General features: G+C 44.7%; 2 long non-coding RNA genes across 2 annotated transcripts; both read right to left on the bottom strand.

The window, feature by feature from the left end:
* Positions 1–1,014: 1,014 nt before the first annotated feature.
* Positions 1,015–12,772, bottom strand: LOC132691280 (uncharacterized). Its single transcript, XR_013552425.2, has 3 exons — positions 11,735–12,772; positions 10,297–10,392; positions 1,015–1,550 (listed from the first exon to the last, which is right to left on the bottom strand). It is a non-coding gene; the product is annotated as an uncharacterized LOC132691280 (long non-coding RNA).
* A 2,089-nt stretch (positions 12,773–14,861) lies between these two features.
* On the bottom strand, positions 14,862–17,191 carry LOC144614584 (uncharacterized). The gene is made up of 3 exons (XR_013552427.2): positions 16,631–17,191; positions 16,376–16,515; positions 14,862–15,692 (listed from the first exon to the last, which is right to left on the bottom strand). It is a non-coding gene; the product is annotated as an uncharacterized LOC144614584 (long non-coding RNA).

Raw genomic sequence — 17,191 nt, 5'->3', positions numbered from 1 at the left:
CTAATGAAAAGTTTCCAAGGTATCAAATGCCACCCAGGTTCAGCCCTTCTCTGGGAATGACACAAAATTTAAACGTATGTGTACAATTTTGGGGGGGGCACCTGGGTGGCTCGGTTGGTTAAGCGTCCAACTTCAGCTCAGGTAATGATCTCGTGGTCTGTGAGTTCAAGCCCCATGTCGGGCTCTGTGCTGACAGCTCAGAGCCTGGAGCCTGGTCGGATTCTGTGTCTCCCTCTCTCTCTGCCCATCCCCCTCTCATGCTCTGTCTCTCTCTCTCAAAAATAAATAAACATTAAAAAAATTTTTTTAAAATAATAAATGTATGTGTACAATTTTTATATATTAAAATGAAATACGTAGTGTTTTTCCTCTGGCATGAGTTCTTTGGTGCCCAATAAAGTTAGAACCTTGACGGAAAGCTCTCACACACTGATGACATTTATATGGTTTCTTTCCAGTGTGTGTTCTCTTACACTGAGTGAAGGATAAATGAAAACTGAAAGTTTTTCCCACATTCATTACATTTATATGGTTTCTCACCAGTATAGATTCTCTTGTGAACTTTAAGGTGAGAGCTGTGACTGAAGGCTTTTCCACATTCATCACATTTATAGGGTTTTTCTCCAGTATGTGTTCTCTTATGCACATTAAGATTAGACCTTCCACTGAAGGATTTTCTACATTCATCACATTTATAGGGTTTCTCTCCAGTATAAATTCTCTGGTGTACATTATGGTAAGAATTATGGCTAAAAGACTTCTCACATTTATTACATTCATGAGGTTTCTCACCAGTGTGAGTTCTCTGGTGCAAAATGAGGTGAAGTCTCTTCCAGAAAGACTTCCCACATTCATTACATTCATAGGCTTTCTCTCTATGGTGATTTCTCAGATGGTAAGAAAGAGATGAAAGTTTCTTAAAGGCTTTCCCACATGCATTACATTCATAGGGTTTCTCCTTAGTATGAGTTCTCACGAAGTGAGAGAAGCATGAGCTATGGGTAAAAAAATCTCCACTTTCTTTAAAGCCATAGGGTTTATTTCCTACATTAATAATCTCATGTGTAGAAAGGTATATGCTCTGGTTGGTATATTTACCATGCTCAATTTATACAGATTTCCTAAGGCTTTTCCACGTGTATTGCCTTTATAAGCTTTCTTCACTACCAAGATTTCCTGATAATTTTTTAAAACAAAATTATGCTGGAAGCTTTGAACTGAGTCAATTTGACGGAAATATTCTTTGACAAGAAATTTCTGTGCAGAAAGAAAGTCTGAATTGAAGCTGCATTTTTCCACAAGTTCAGCATTTCCCCAGTCCCCATCCTGGGTCACTACTTGCCCTTGTTCACGTTCCATTGACCCCAAGCGGCCATCATGCATCTTCTGCTTCTCTGGCTCATCCCTAGACTCCCGACTGTCTGCTCAGGTAGAAGGCCAGCAATCACCCACTGTGGATCTTGTCAGGTTCACTCTGCTGCTTGGTAACTCTTTACCAGAAAAGGCCTCTGTTGGTGGTGACTCTTGGCTTTTAGGTCTCTTTTTCTACTCTGGAAGGAAATTAAAAACAATTTGAGTGCTTGGAAGAAAACTGCTAGAGTGAGAATGTCAAGATAAAAGCAGCAGGATGGGCACAGCAAGGGTAGATGCTTTAAAATACCAACTATGGGGCACCTGGGTGGCTCAGTCAGTTAAGCATCTGACTTCGGCTCAGGTAATGATCTCGCAGTTTGTGGGTTCAAGCCCCAAATCGGGCTTTGTGCTGACAGCTCAGAGCCTGGAGCCTGATACAGATTCTGTGTCTCCTCTCTCTGCCTCTCCCTCACTCTCATTCTGTCTCTCTCCCTCTCTCAAAAATAAACATTAAAAAAAACTTTTTTAAATAAAAATAAAACACGAACTAAACTTTGAGAAGAGGAACCATAAAAGGTATAAACAGAACAAAAAGAACCCCCAGGAAGACTGACCAATGAAAAGAGTGAGTAGCACAACAGGCAGAGGGGATGCCATTAGGGGACAGGCCATGGAACAGGCAGCCATTCATAAAGATAAGATGTTTGGGACAGCCACCCTCCGTTAATGCTTGGACCTCTTGGAATTCTGATCCATCTCCCCACTTAACATCCCTTCTGCTTGTAATCGATACCAAATGAATCTTCCAAACAAAGCAGTTTCACGACACCAAGAGAATACCTCTTTTGCACAAGCTGTCCAACGCACCCAGAAGCCGGTCAGACTGCCTCAGTTATCCTCGTTCCTACTCATTCTGGGTTCCTTTCATTCTCCCTGGGCATGACCATGTCCATCATTAACACGCAGTTCCTCTCTCCTTGAAGGCCTTCCTTTGGTCTCCAAAGTCTTAGGTGTCAGCAACCCTTCCCTCCTCATCATTCGGCTCTCAACTCCCAGGTCACTTCCTCTGAGAGACCCTTCCCAACCTCCCAGCCCACATGGGCTCCTCACCTTCCAGCTCACTGTCCTGTTTTATTTGCCTCACACCACTGTTTCACACTGGTCAACATCACCTTGTTCTTTTTGTTCTTTCTTGTCTGTCCCTCCCCAGACACCATACGCTAGAGGCTTTGGTCTCCACAGTGATGGGGACCTTGTCTGTCCTGTTCACACTGTGACCAGTGCCCAAAATGTACACAGAGGACAAGAGGACTCCACAGGCAGGCAGATAAACAAAAAGAGTGGTCAGCACACCAGGCAGAGGGGACACACCTGGAGCACTGGGGATGCCTGTGACATGTCTGTGAGGTGGTCAGACAGGGTACTCAATCATGCTCCCCAGCAGCCTGACTCCCATCAGGTGGGTGGGCCTTATGTTTCTGACGATGGGGAAAAGGCTATAGAATTGAATGTGAGGAGGGTTTTGCACCATCACACAGACCAAAGAGGGGTCCAGAAACGTGCAGAGGGTTTCTCCTGGAGCCCTTGACTGGACCTCAACTGCAAATGCACAGAAGGCTAACGCCTGCCATAGAACAGCTGCTGGGGGCTGAGCAGAGGCTCCAGAAGTTACCCGGTGTTGGTGGGCATTGCAGCTGTGACCCAGTAAGCACCCTAGGCGCTCAGGGGAGACCTGAGAAAGCTACGTCTTAGAAGGGAACACCAGGCCCTAAGGATAAGGACTACATCCAAGTACTAAAGCAAAACCAAAGTTACACTCCGTCGATAAATCCTTAAACCAAGCCTCATCAGGATTAGCATGATGTGAAGTAATTTAACTGCCCACCAGAACAAAACCCATACTCTTGCTAGAAGGCAACAATCCGTAGTCTCTCCAATGCACTGTCTGCAGCACCTAGGACACAAAAATTGACTATACATGTAAAGAATCAGGGAAATGTGACTCATGACCAAGAAAAAAGTCAATAGAGGGGCACCTGGGTGGCTCAGTTGGTTAAGCATTCCACTTCAGCTCAGGTCATGATCTCCTGGTTTGTGAGTTCAAGCCCTGTGTTGACAGCTCAGAGCCTGGAACCTGCTTTGGATTCTGTGTCTCCCTCTCTCTCTCTGCCCGTCCCCTACTCATGCTCTGTCTCTGTCTCAAAAATAAATAAACATCAAAAAAAGTTTTAAAAGAAAAGAAAAAAGTCCATAGAAAAGTCAACAGAAGCAGACATACCAAACATTAGAAGTAGTAGGAAAAGATTTAAAAATGACGGTTTTAGTTTTCTCTTCAACTCGGCAGCTGGGCAGCAGATGCACAGATGCAAATCTCTGTGGAGACCCTGAAAATCAAGACCACCACCCTTGAGGTCGAGCCCAGTGACACCGTCGAGAATGTTGAAGCCAAGACAATGAAGGCATCCCACACGAGCAGCAGCATCTGTACTCAGAGGCAAACAGCTGGAGGATGGCTGCACTCTCTCAGATACAATATCCAGGAAGAGTCCTGCACTTGGCGCTTGGCCTGGAGACGGCATCACCCAGCCCTCCCTCTACCAGCTCTCCCGGAAATACAAGCACAGCGAGCGTTGTGCTCCCGCCAGACGTGCAACCACAACCACCACCCGCACCCCCAGAAGGTCAATAAAGCCCCTCCACCTGCTCTTCCTTTGCCTGCAATGTGGCTTCCTGCCCGAGCCCCATGGCCCTGGGGCCTCAGTAAAGTTTCCCTCACACTGACCGGGGAAAACAACAACAACAACCTATTATAAACATAACACAGAATTTCATGGAAAACCTGAAAAAAGAACCAAATGAAAATTCTATTCTGGAACTAAATAAAAACATAGCATCTGAAATAAACCATTAATGGACTTAACAAACTGGACACAGGAAAAGAAAGAATCCGTCAATTGAAAGGCAGGTTATTGGAAATTTTATGATGATACAAAGGGAGAAAAAAGAATTTAAAAATAGAACACCTGGGGCGCCTGGGTGGCTCAGCTGGATGAGCATCTGACTCTTGATTTCGACTCAGGTCATGCCGCCAGGGTCACGGGATCAAGCCCTACCTTGGGCTCCACACTGACCATGGAGCCTACCTAAGACTGACTGACTCTCTCTCTCTCTTAGCATGTGGGTGGCTCGGTCAGTTAAGTGATTGACTTTGGCCCAGGAAATGATCTCATGGTTCGTGAGTTTAAGCCCCATGTTGGGCTCTGTGCTGACTGCTCAGAGCCTGGAGCCTGCTTCAGATTTCTGTGTCTTCTCTCTCTCTACCCCTCCTCCACTTGGGTGCTCTCTCAAAAATAAACATTTTAAAAAAAGATTCTCTCTCCTTCTGCCCATCTCCCCTGCTCTCTCTCACTTGCTCTCAAACTTAATAAATAAAATAAAATAAAATAAAATAAAATAATAAAATAAAATAAAATAAAATAAAATAAAATAAAAACAGAACACGCCTGACAGACTAATGTGTAGCCGGAGTTGCAGGAGAGATCACAGCAGAGGAAACATTTGAAGAGGTAACGGCAGAGAGTTTATCTAGACTGATCAAAGGTACCATCCTGGATGTTCACTGTTCAAGAGCAACAATCTGTAGAGAACATCCTGAGTTTAACATCTGACATCAAACTTCCCGGCACATCATTACATACTTCAATGTTAAAAATATAGCTAGTAAAACCATGCTAAATGGCAGTCCCTGGGGGAAAGATATACATGAAAACTAAATTCCCACTTTTAAAATCTAACTTTTTATTGTACACCTATTAGTGGCTTACCAAAAAGAGTGAAAGGCAGAGACAGTCTGGTTTTAAGTGCCATACCTGGAGATGTAAGAACCAAACCATCAATGCTCTCCGATGTCATTCATTTTTCCCTGTAAAGAGGTGTGCTCTCCAAAGACCAGTTGGTGAAATGCACCTGCCTTTCAGAGAGAACTGAAACACAAGTGGGAGGCTCATCCAGGCCAGAGTGGCAGAAGAGGACAGTCCAGGAGGAGCCAAGACTTTAACGTGATGACAGACTTTATGTGAAAGCTCCCTATGGGTACAGCGTGTTCTTTAAACTGAACGGAAATAATCAGAGGTAGAAGCCTGAATCTGTAGAAAGGAATTAAAAGCAACCCAAAAACGAATTAATTGGGAAAAAATATTGTACAAAATTACTTTAAATTCCTTTAAAAGGCTGTTGACTGTAGAAAAAAGAATAACAATGATGCTCAGTGAGGTTTATATAATATGTGGAAGCAAAATATATGACAACAGAGAAAGTTGTGATTATATTAATGTGAGTTGTTACACTGTACACTGAGTGGCATAATATTAATTCCAGATAGTATATGATACGTTAAGATGTGTATTTTAACCATAAGGCAAATAAGACTTAAGATTAAGATTAAAAAGACATAATGCTAAAAAGGAAAAAACAAGGAGACAAAATGGAATAGCAAATAATACCAAATTAAGGCAAAAGAAGCCTGAATGGGAAAACAAAGGAACAAAGACCAGATGAAGCAGAATATAAAACCCAAGCATATCAGTAATTATACACTAAATACAAATTTACTGAACAGTCTTAAAGAATAAGCTTGCTGGGGCGCCTGGGTGGCTCAGTCGGTTGAACGTCCAACTTCAGCTCAGGTCATGATCTCACAGTCTGTGAGTTCGAGCCCTGCGTCGGGCTCTGTGCTGACACCTCAGAGCCTGGAGCCTGTTTCAGATTCTGTGTCTCCCTCTCCCTCTGCCCCTCCCCTGCTCACACTCTGACTCTGTCTTTCAATAATAAATAAACGTTAAAAAAAAAAAAAAAGAAAAAAAAAAAGAATAAGCTTGCTGAAGTGGGTTACAAACAAGACCAAATTAAATGCTGTTTCCAAGAAACCCACTTTAACATTTCAACAGATAACCTGAAAGTAAAGGTACAGAAAAAGCCATATAAAGCTGTATATTGACTGCAGTATAAGAAAGCTATTTGGCTACATTAAAATCAACTAGTGGATTTCAAAACAAGAAGTATTACCAGAGGAAAAGAAGGGCATTTCACAGTGATGAGACGGTATGTAGAATAGGAACCAGGAACACACAATAATCTAACATGTCATTAAACTCAGTAACACAGCTTTAAAACACATGAAAAAAAATGATTAAGAAACATTAACACATATATTAACAAACACAGTCACAGTTGGAGATTTAACACTCTCCTCTGAGCAGCTGAAAGAACAAGCAGACACGACAGTCCATAGAAACAAAGTGTGTGCAACTTTATCAGACACCATGCCCAACAGTAGCAGAATATGCATTCACCAAAACAGACTACACGCTGTATCATAAAAACATTCTCAATAAATTTAAAAGGACTGAACTCATGCAGAATATGTTCTTGAACCACAATGGAAATAATCTAGACATCAATAACAGAAATCCCCTCATACTTGGAAATTAAACGATGTACTTCACAAATCAAAGAAATCACTTTCATATGTTGTATTTTCATTACCATTCAGATCAAAACATTTGGAAAACAAAAATAACAATGAACTGAACAATAATGGAAATGAAACATGTGAAAATGTGCAGAATGCAGTTAAGATAAGGCTTAAAGGGAAATGTGTAACTATAAATGCAAACATTAGAAAGGAAGAAAGCATTGGGGCGCCAGGGTGGCTCAGCTGGTTAGGCATCCACCTCTTGATTTTGGCTCAGGTCATGATCTCACGGTTCAGGAGTTTGAGTCTCACATCACGCTCTAAACTGACAACACAGAGCCTGCTTGGGATTCTCTCTCTCCCCCCCTCTCAATCACTCTCTCTCAAAATAAATAAACTTAATAGAAAAGAAAAAGCATAAAGTCTGAAAAGGAAGAAATAAATCTTTACTTGAAGATGACATGATTATATAAGACATCCAAGGAAACTGACAGATAAATTAATTTAGTGATTTTAGCAATTTCACACAGGATAGAGTGTCAATTAAAGAATAAATTACATTAGGGCACCTGGGTAGCTCAGTTGGTTAGGCGTCTGACTCTTAATATCGCTCAGGTCATGATCTCACCGTGAGATCACGCCCTGCATCTGTGCTGTTAGCACAGAGCCTGCCTGAGATTTTCTCTCTCCCTGTCTGCCCCTCCCCCGTTCTCTCTCAAAATAAATAAATAAACATTAAAAAAGTATAAATTATACTTATATATACTAGCAATATTTAGAAAATAAAATTAGACATATTTACAACAGAATGAAAAATATTAAGTTTCTAGGAATAAATTTAATAAAAGATGTGCATGACCCATATACTTAACAAGTGCAAAATATTACTGAGAGAAGTACCCAAATAAATACACCATGATCACAGAATTAGAAGGCTCAACATGTTAGACATAAATTCTTCCAAAATGATCTATAGATGTAAGGCAAGTAGAAATGTTGTGAAATGAAAAAGCTTGACAATTTCCAACTGACAAACTGATTCTAAAATTTATATGAAAAAAGAAAAAATAATAATTAAAATAAAATTTATACGAAAGTGCGAAAGACCTGAATAGCCAAGACAATTACAAACAATAAAGTTAGAGGATGGTGGTCACCACCTCATTTCAAGATTCACTGTGAAGTACGATAATTAAGATGTACGATGCTGGCACAGAGCAGGAACAATGGATCAATGGAAGAGAAGAGAGCAGAGAAACAGACCCATACATACACATTCAGTTGATTTTCAACAAAGGCTACAGTACAATACCACGAAGGAAAGTTTTTTCTTTAAATGGTGCTGGAACTACATAACCATAATGAGTGCCTTGTCTACTACCTCACACTTACATAAAAATTAACTCAAGATGGATCATAGGTCTTCTTTTTTTTTTTTTTTCCAACATTTTTTATTTATTTTTGGGACAGAGAGAGACAGAGCATGAACGGGGGAGGGGCAGAGAGAGAGGGAGACACAGAATCGGAAACAGGCTCCAGGCTCCGAGCCATCAGCCCAGAGCCTGACGCGGGGCTCGAACTCACAGACCGCGAGATAGTGACCTGGCTGAAGTCGGACGCTTAACCGACTGCACCACCCAGGTGCCCCGGATCATAGGTCTTCTATATATATATATATATATATATATATATATATATATATATATATATATATATTTTTTTTTTTTTTTTTTTTTTTTTTTACATTTATTTATTTTTGATAGAGAGAAACAGGGCACAAGTGGGGGAGGGGCAGAGAGAAAAGGAGACACAGAATTGGAAGCAGACTCCAGGCTCCGAGCTGTCAGCACAGAGCCCAATGCGGGGCTGGAACCCACAAACCGTGCGATCATGACCTGAGCCGAAGTCAGACACTTAACCGACTGAGCCACCCAGGCATCCCAAGATGGATCATAGGTCTTAATGTAAAAGCAAAAAGTATAAAAGTACCAGAAGAAAACAGGAAAGTATCTTTGTAATCTTGGCATAAAGCTTTCTTAGGATGTTAACAAATACAAACCTAACAATAAGAGAAAAAAATAATAAAATCAGACCTTGCTAATCTATCACCCAACAATTCCACTCCTAGATTAACCCAAGAGAAATGAAAACATAGGTCTGCTATAAGCACTACACAAGAATGTTCACAGCAGCATTATTCATAATAGCCCTAGAGACAATCCAAATGTTTATTATCAAGAGAATGGATATCAATGGATATCAAGAGAATTACAATTCGTTCAAAAAGCAAAATACCTGTGGGGCACCTGAGTGGCTTAGTCAGTTAAATGTCCAACTCTTGGGGCGCCTGGGTGGCTCAGTCGGTTAAGCGTCCGACTTCAGCTCAGGTCATGATCTCACAGTCTGTGAGTTCGAGCCCCGCGTCAGGCTCTGTGCTGACAGCTCAGAGCCTGGAGCCTGTTTCAGGTTGTGTCTCCCTCTCTCTCTGCCCCTCCCCTGTTCATGCTCTGTCTCTCTCTGTCTCAAAAATAAACGTTAAAAAATAAAATAAAATAAAAATGTCCAACTCTTGATTTTGGCTCAGGCCATGATCTCATAGTTTGTGGGTCTGAGCCTCACATCAGGCTCCACACTCAGAGCACACAGCCTGCTTGGGATTCTCTCTCTCTCTCTCTCTCTCTCTGCCCCTCCCCTGCTTGCTTACTTTCCTCTCTCTCAAAATAAATAAATAAACTTAAAAAATAAAATATCCTAAATAGTAAAAAGTAAAAAATGAAATAATAATGCATATATCATGTATGAATCTCAAAAATCTGAGGATAAGCCTTACACAAAAGTAATAATGTATGATTCTCTTTATATGAAGTTGTAGAAAAGACAAAAAGAACCTATGTTAGAAAAAAAGTCTCAACAGCGTTTGCCTTTCTTAAGTGGAAAGAGGTAACAAAGGAACTCTGTGAGGTAATGAAAATGTCCTCAAGCTCCATTTGGGTGAGAATTACATATAAGCACACATTTATCAAAATTCTCCAATTGTATATTTAAGATTTGTGCATTCTAAAGGTATCATTAGCAAAAAAATAAAAATAAAAAATATCCATTGTCTTCAAAGTAACAATAAGATGGAGGTTGACTTCTCAACAGAAATCATGGAGTCCGGAAGACAACCAGACAACCGTATGGTGTCTTTAAAGTGCTGAGGGGGGAAAGAAATCCTGACAAGCTAAAAATTCTCTGCCTAAAGTATCTTTCCAAAATGAAATAAATGAAACAAAGGCCTTTTCAGGCAAACACAAAGTGAGAGAATTTTGTCACTCTGAAGGAAATGATGAAGGGGGCTCTTCAAACAACAGGAAAATAATCCAGATGGAGTTATGGAAATGCCACAGGTAATGAAAACCACTAGAAAAGGAAGATATGAAGAAACGTATAAATAAAAACTGACTGCAAAGATCCTTTCACCATCTCACCTAGGCAGGAATCTTGGGAGAGCCCTCTGTCCATCATCCGTGGCTCTATTCTGAATTCTAGGTGGGCAACGGTATCTGGCTTTGGGGTCCAAGGTCCTGTCCAAATGAGTGATCAAGCTGTGAGGTTTTGTTTGGTTTTTTTTTTTTAATATAAATTTTACTTGTAAGAACATTTTATTTTATTATTTTAAGCAAGTTCTATGCCTAAGGTGAGGCTTGCACTCACGACCCAGAGATCAGGAGTCGCGTGTTTTATGAACTGAGCCAGCCAGGTGACTCAAGCTGGGAGGTCTGATGTAGAGAAACACTCCAGTGACCCCACACTCCCAGCTATGTCAAACCCACTCTGCCAAGACCCCAAGCAAATACAAGTTGACGTGGGAACAGCCTCACCCACGGCAACCAGGTGCCTTAAAGTCCCCAGCATCACACTGTGGGACAGGGTCCTCAGGGCAGGGCCCAGCAGCCCCCACTCCTCCTGGGTGAAGTCCACCACCACATCATCCAAGGTTATCTGCTCCTGAAATGTCACCCACGTGTCTGCTGAGTCAAGATCCTTATTCTTGCAAAGTTCCCAGAAGAGCGGGGAGGGGCTACATGGGAATGTGAGGATGCGGCCAGGTGTACGGGGAGATGTCCTGAAAGGGTTCTGGCTTTCAGGGATGATACACCCGAGCCTTCCTGTGGGCATCAGGGGTCTGCATCAGCCATTTCAGAGGCGAGCCAGCATAACACTGAGATGTTTACCCCCTACTTATCCCACACATTTATTGATCGACTAGTGATCTTCTGTAAGACCAAATGTACAGACCTCTTTAGGATTCCCTTTCTTGTCCCCTCCCTTTTTTATACCACCAGGTATATAAAAATGATAACGTTAATACTGCTGATTATGTTAACCATTTGCCAAGGGTTCTCTCTCCGCTCTGGGCGCTGTACTTATGAAAGCAATAATAGAAATTTTCTTAATCCCCACAAGTCTCAGGAAGCACTTCCCAGTTCCTGGGGTCTGTTTTTTGTTTTTTCAAATGAGGAGCCTGAGCTCAGAGTTTACAAGTCTTAGAATCATAGTTACATTGGCTTCATTAAAAACAAATTGAGAGATGTTCCCTCTTTTAGACAAATCATTCCAGATGATGGAAAGACGGGAACTGTTTGTTCCTTAAATGGGTGGTAGCTGAAGCTGTCTGGAACGTGGGTCTGGAATTTTCTTGCTGGGAGGTTTTGTTTAGGTCTTCAAAGGTTACAGGATTTCAGGGATACACGTGAGGACTGCAGGATTACTGAGGTTTTCCACGTTCCTCCGCCCGCAAGACGGCTGAGAAGGAAGAGCGGGGACGACGACCCAAGGCTGACAAGCGAGGGCACAGACTCCCACGCAACCCTTGGGCGCAGAGTCCAGGCCCAGCCCGGGGAGGGAGGGCGAGCGGCCACTCACCGGGGGTCGGGCTGTCATGATCCCTGCGGCCATCGCCTCGGCCGACTCCGAGGTCCTCACGGAGTCACCTGCAGCCCCACCCGCTCCTCGCACCGCCCTCCGCTCTCGGGACGGACACCCCAGCCCAGCCCCGAAGCGGACGAGCCGGCACCGCCCCCCCTGTGGCGGGAAGGAGTCCAGGCGGACACGCCGAGATGGCTCGTCCGCAGACCTGGAGCCAGACCGGGACTGGGGCTCTGACCAGACCGCCCGGGACGGCCACACACAGCGGAGCACACCGGGTACCGGCGCCCACCGCAGCCTCACCGCCCGACGGCGGCGCAGGACGCAAAGCGGAACTAGCAGGACAAGAAAGCCCCGCGCTGAGGCCGAGGACTCCGGAGCGTCGGAACGCCGCCGCAAGTGTATTCTGGGAGTTGTAGTCTTACGGCCGGATCCCAGCTCTGTCCAGCAGTCAGTACAACCGAGAGCCCAGAGAGTCAGACTACGTTTCCCAGAAGGCGCGGCGGTGCGGTATCCACCCAATGGACGTGCACGACCGGGCCTGGGCTGCGGATCGGGCCCGGGCTGCGGATCGGGCCCTCCCTGGACTTGTAGTCCAGGCTCACGGGTCAGGCCTCGGCTGCAGTGAAACGGGTTTCTCTCACTATAATTTCCAGAAGCTACCGTTGTCCAGACTCCTGATCTCCAGAAGCGCGCAGTCGGCGGTTCCTGAGAGGCTGGGAAGCCTCGGGAAGAGTTCTAAGTTATAGGGAATTGTAGGTACTCCAGCTTCGCCCACCAGGTGGCAGGGGTGGACACCCAGGGTCTCGTACTACACCTCCCAGAAGGCCCTGCGGCGGCGCGAGTTCGGGAGGCACCGCAGCAGCTCGATTTCAGCACCGGCTGTCGAAGATGCAGGCTTCACGAACACACCTACGTAGGCACGAAGTCAAAATCAGTGTTTCGATGTGCTTTTTGTGTGAGACAGAGACACGCGTTCCAATGTTATGTCCATGTCTCGATGTTTCTGTTCATCGGGTGAAGGCAGGCATCTCTCATTCCTCCATCCAATGTGATGTGTGGTCTCCGCTAAATCCCTCTGGTGTCATAATCGAGATTTTCACAACGTTTATGTTTTCTTGACAATAGCGCAACATTAGACAACTTTGAGTGGGTCGTTTTGTTCTCCGTCCGGAGAACTAAGATGTGGAGAAACTCTCCTATACCGACAACCGGAATTGTCAAAATTCTGAGAGCGAAACCTGGGTTTAGGAAGGCAGGTGCAGACATAGCCCTGAGTCACCTTCCTTTGTAAAGCTGCCCTCACCTCCCTCGGGTGCGTGTGAGGTTGAGGTGAGCATTTCTTGCACTCCAAATGTGGGCATCTCGAGGAGCTCTGAGTCCCGGCCTAGTGCTTGGTGGAAGATGTTTTCCACATACTTTTCACATAGCAGCCAATTTTCCGCATAGGACCGATTCACAAACACACGTTCTCTATTCAATTCTTGCTGGTTCTTTAAGGAATTTTCAAAACCTCTACTTTATGGAGAATTTCGGACATACGGAAAAGCAGACAACCATCATGTGGCCTCAGTGACCATCAACCCAGGGGTAGTCCCCACCCACTAACCCCAGCCACATTGCCATTCTGTGTCATTTGAAAAGGAATCCCAGTGTTTTGGTATCCTATTTTAACTACGATATGTAATTGCAAAAACAAGGACAATTTTCTAACATAACCGTAATTCCATTATCAATTTTTTAGAAAAAAAATAATTTGGGGGCAGCCGGGTGGCTCAGTTAAGCCTCTGACTTCAGCTCAAGTCATGATGTCATGGTTGGTGAGTCCAGCCTCACATCAGCCTCTCTGCTGTCAGTGCAGCGCCTGCTTCTGATGCTCCGTCTCCTTGTCTCCTCTGCCTCTCCCCCCTACCCGCCGGCGCTGTCTCACTCACTCTCTCAAAAATAAACGTTAAAAAAAACTTTCAAAAAAGGTTTACCTTTCTAAAAAGTTCTACTGAATATTAAGCATTACAACTTAAAATTATCTCCACTTAAAGAAAATGTTTATTTTTGAGAGAGCAAGAGAGCACGAGTGGGAGAGGGGCAGAGAGAGAGAGAGGGAGACACAGAATCCAGAGCGGGCTTCATGACCGGAGCTGAAGGCAGACGTTTAAGCAACTGAGCCACACAGACACCCCCCCCCCCCACTTTTTAAAATAATTTGATATTTTTTTTAAAGATCAGGGTATAATGAAGGGCCACATTTTGTAATGTATTCTCTTTTTTTGTTTTTGGGTAACAACTTTATTGAGCTTTCATTCACAAATGATACAATTCACCATTTGCAGTGTAGAATTCAGTGGTTTTCAGTATATCCACATATTTGTGCAACCATCAAAATTGATGTTAGACTTTATCTTCACCCCAAAAAGAAACGCTGCCCTTTTTAAGCCTTTTTAGCCCAGCCCTAGCAACCACTAACTATCTGTCTCTATGAATTTCCCTATTTTGGACATTTCAAAGCTCATCCATGTTGTACTTTCAGTAGTTCATTCCTTTTATGGCCAAATACCATTCCACTGCATAGATATGGCACATTTTGTTTATCCATTCATCAGCTGAAGGGAATTCGAGTTGTCTCCACTTTTTCGTTGCTCTTAACATTTGTGCACAAGTTTTCACGTGGACATATATTTTCACTTCCCTTGTCTATCTATCTAAGAGTGGAATTTAGCAGGTCATATGGTCATTCTACATTTAACTTTCTGGAGAAATGCAAGACTGTTTTCCAAAGTAGCCGCACCATTTCACATATCCACCAATAGTGGATGTGGATTTTAACTTCCTCACCAACATGTTACCACCTTTAATATTGTTGTTGTTATTGTATCATGGGCCTTTTCCAACTTTATTTTTATTTTTTTAAGTTTGTTTGTTTAAAGTAAACTCTACAGCTAATGTGGGACTTGAACACATGACCCCAAGATCAGGAATTACATGCTTTTCTGACCGAGCCAGCCAGGCGCCCCTCAAACCTTTTCATTTGTGAAGATTTTCAACAATACCTACAAAGAGAATAGTCAATGACTATCCATACGTCCAGCATATTTTTTTTAATGTTTATTTATTTTTGAGAGGGGGGAGGGGCAGAGGGAATGGGAGACACAGATCCGAAGCAGGCTCCAGGCTCTGAGCTGTCAGCACAGTGCACCCTGGCAACGTGGCTGGACTCTGAGGCTGTCCCTGTCAGGGAACGGTAGGAAGTTGCCCAGCCGGACCCCACAGAGAAATACTAGCATCATCAGGTGATGAGGACAACCCGGGTGGAGGCACAGTACACCTGAAGCCCTGTTGCCAGGCCCGGTGACTCTGAAGGCCAGGACCACAGTCTGGCCAAGATGGAGAAATGGCCATGGTGAACATGACAGCAAAGGTTGTCTGGTGGAGAAGGAAGGTGGCAGGGGTGGGACGGCTGAGGAAGAGCAAGGGGCAGAGGGGCAGAGTTAGGGAGGTGAGAAGCATGCAGCTGAGAGCCCTGTCGTTGGCCCTGATCACGGGCATGTCCCGACGCCTCAGGGACATCACTAGGAATAACATGGTCAGGCTGGCCAACGTGAGCATCACTGAGGTCAGCATCAACCCCAGGGGCTCGTCAAAGACCAGGAAGGTGTCCATCCTGGGCAGGCAGTGGACTCTGGCCTGGCTTGGGTGCTGCTCCTTGGGACACAGAAGACATTTCTTCATGTCTGTGGGAGACATAGAGTCCTGCCTGCCATGTGATGGTAAGGAGGCCAGCTACGGGGAGGGAGGATCCCATGAGCATTCCACATATCCCATGTACTGATTCATTCATTTCTTCTTCTTTCTTCTAACTTTGCTGATGTATAACTGACAAATAAATTTGTGAGGTATTTAAAGGGTACATCGTGATGATCTCCCTGCTGGTGGATCTGGCTGGATCCTGGAACTCAGGCTGCAAGCAGAGGAAGGATGAGCAGAAGGTGTTGTCAGTGACCAGTCCAGGGGCAGGGGGCTGGGTTCCTGTGGGAACATCCCAGGGGAGCATTCCAGTGTCCTTCCCACACAAGAAGGCAAGGCTCCTTTCAGCAGGAAAACACTATAGTTGGGGCGCCTGGGTGGCACAGTCGGTTAAGCATCCGACTTCAGCCAGGTCACGATCTCGCAGTCTGTGAGTTCGAGCCCCGCGTCAGGCTCTGGGCTGATGGCTCGGAGCCTGGAGCCTGTTTCCGATTCTGTGTCTCCCTCTCTCTCTGCCCCTCCCCTGTTCATGCTCTGTCTCTCTCTGTCCCAAAAATAAATAAAAAACGTTGAAAAAAAAAAATTTAAAAAAAAAAAAAAACAAAAAAACCACTATAGTTATACCAAAGTCAGACTGGAGAGGCACCCACAGACGCAGCAAATGAAATAAACCTTCAGGTGGGTCTGACGGTGGCGAGCCGGGGAACACTGTGTGCAATGGTGCCATTCCAGCCTCTGGGGCATGAAGGACACAGGTACTGATCTCCCGCCTCCACAGCCTTCCCTTGGACAGCCAGTGGATCTGCTCGGGACTTGCAAAGGGATGGTCTGACTCCCTGAGCCCACCTCCCACCTGAGGGCAAGAGTCATGGGGAAGGAGGCTGGGGGTGAGAATACCTTTGAGGGAAGCGTTGGGGTGTTGGGTCCCCAACCCCCAAAGGGGAGCACTGTGTTCTTTCCTGTCAGGCCAGTTGAAAAGGACTTCAAGAGAACCCTCTGAATGTGGTCCAAGGATGGGCACCTCTCAGTTGGAAAACCTGAAGGCCATCAATGGAAGAAGGGGGTTGCAGTGGAAGGAGTCACACACCCAATGCTGTCACCGGGGGGCCAGGGTGTCTCTGTGAGCCACAGAGGACACCTGGACATACCTACCCAAAGCTGGCAACTGACTGTTAACAAACGAAACAAGGACACCTGTCCCGCCGCGCCTCCCAGATGCTCTATGGGAAAGTGTGAGGTGGAGTGTTTCTCCATCTTCCCAGTAAATTCCCCACTTCTTCGCCAAGCAGGCCCCTGAGTACAGACAAGAAAAATACTCTAGGGTAAGGGCGCCTGGGTGGCTCAGTTGGTTGAGTGTCTGACTTCAGCTCAGGTCATGGTCTCATGGCTCGGGAGTTCAAGCCCAGCATCAGGCTCCCCGTCTAGGATCCTCTGTTCCCCTCTTTCTGCCCCTCCCTGGCTTGCATGTTTTTCTCTCTCTCAAAAATAAATAAACATTTTAAAATCTTTAAAAATTACTCTAGGGTAAATCCCCGATGCAAACTCTAATTCGACATTGGTGGCTCCAATATTTTCATTTTGGATGATAAGTAAATGCCTCTTCTCCCCTCACGGAAGGGTCTGGTTATGGCCCAAAAACATAGATGAGTTACAACTGGCCCAATTTAGACCGCCCCCCACCCCATTCTACATCAGACAGCCACTTGGACCACT

The sequence above is a fragment of the Panthera onca genome, chromosome E2 (assembly GCF_046562875.1).
Source record: "Panthera onca isolate mPanOnc1 chromosome E2, mPanOnc1 haplotype 2, whole genome shotgun sequence".
NCBI classification, from domain to species: domain Eukaryota; kingdom Metazoa; phylum Chordata; class Mammalia; order Carnivora; family Felidae; genus Panthera; species Panthera onca.
Note: the sequence above shows the minus strand (reverse complement) of the source record. Positions and strands in the feature narration are given on the sequence as shown.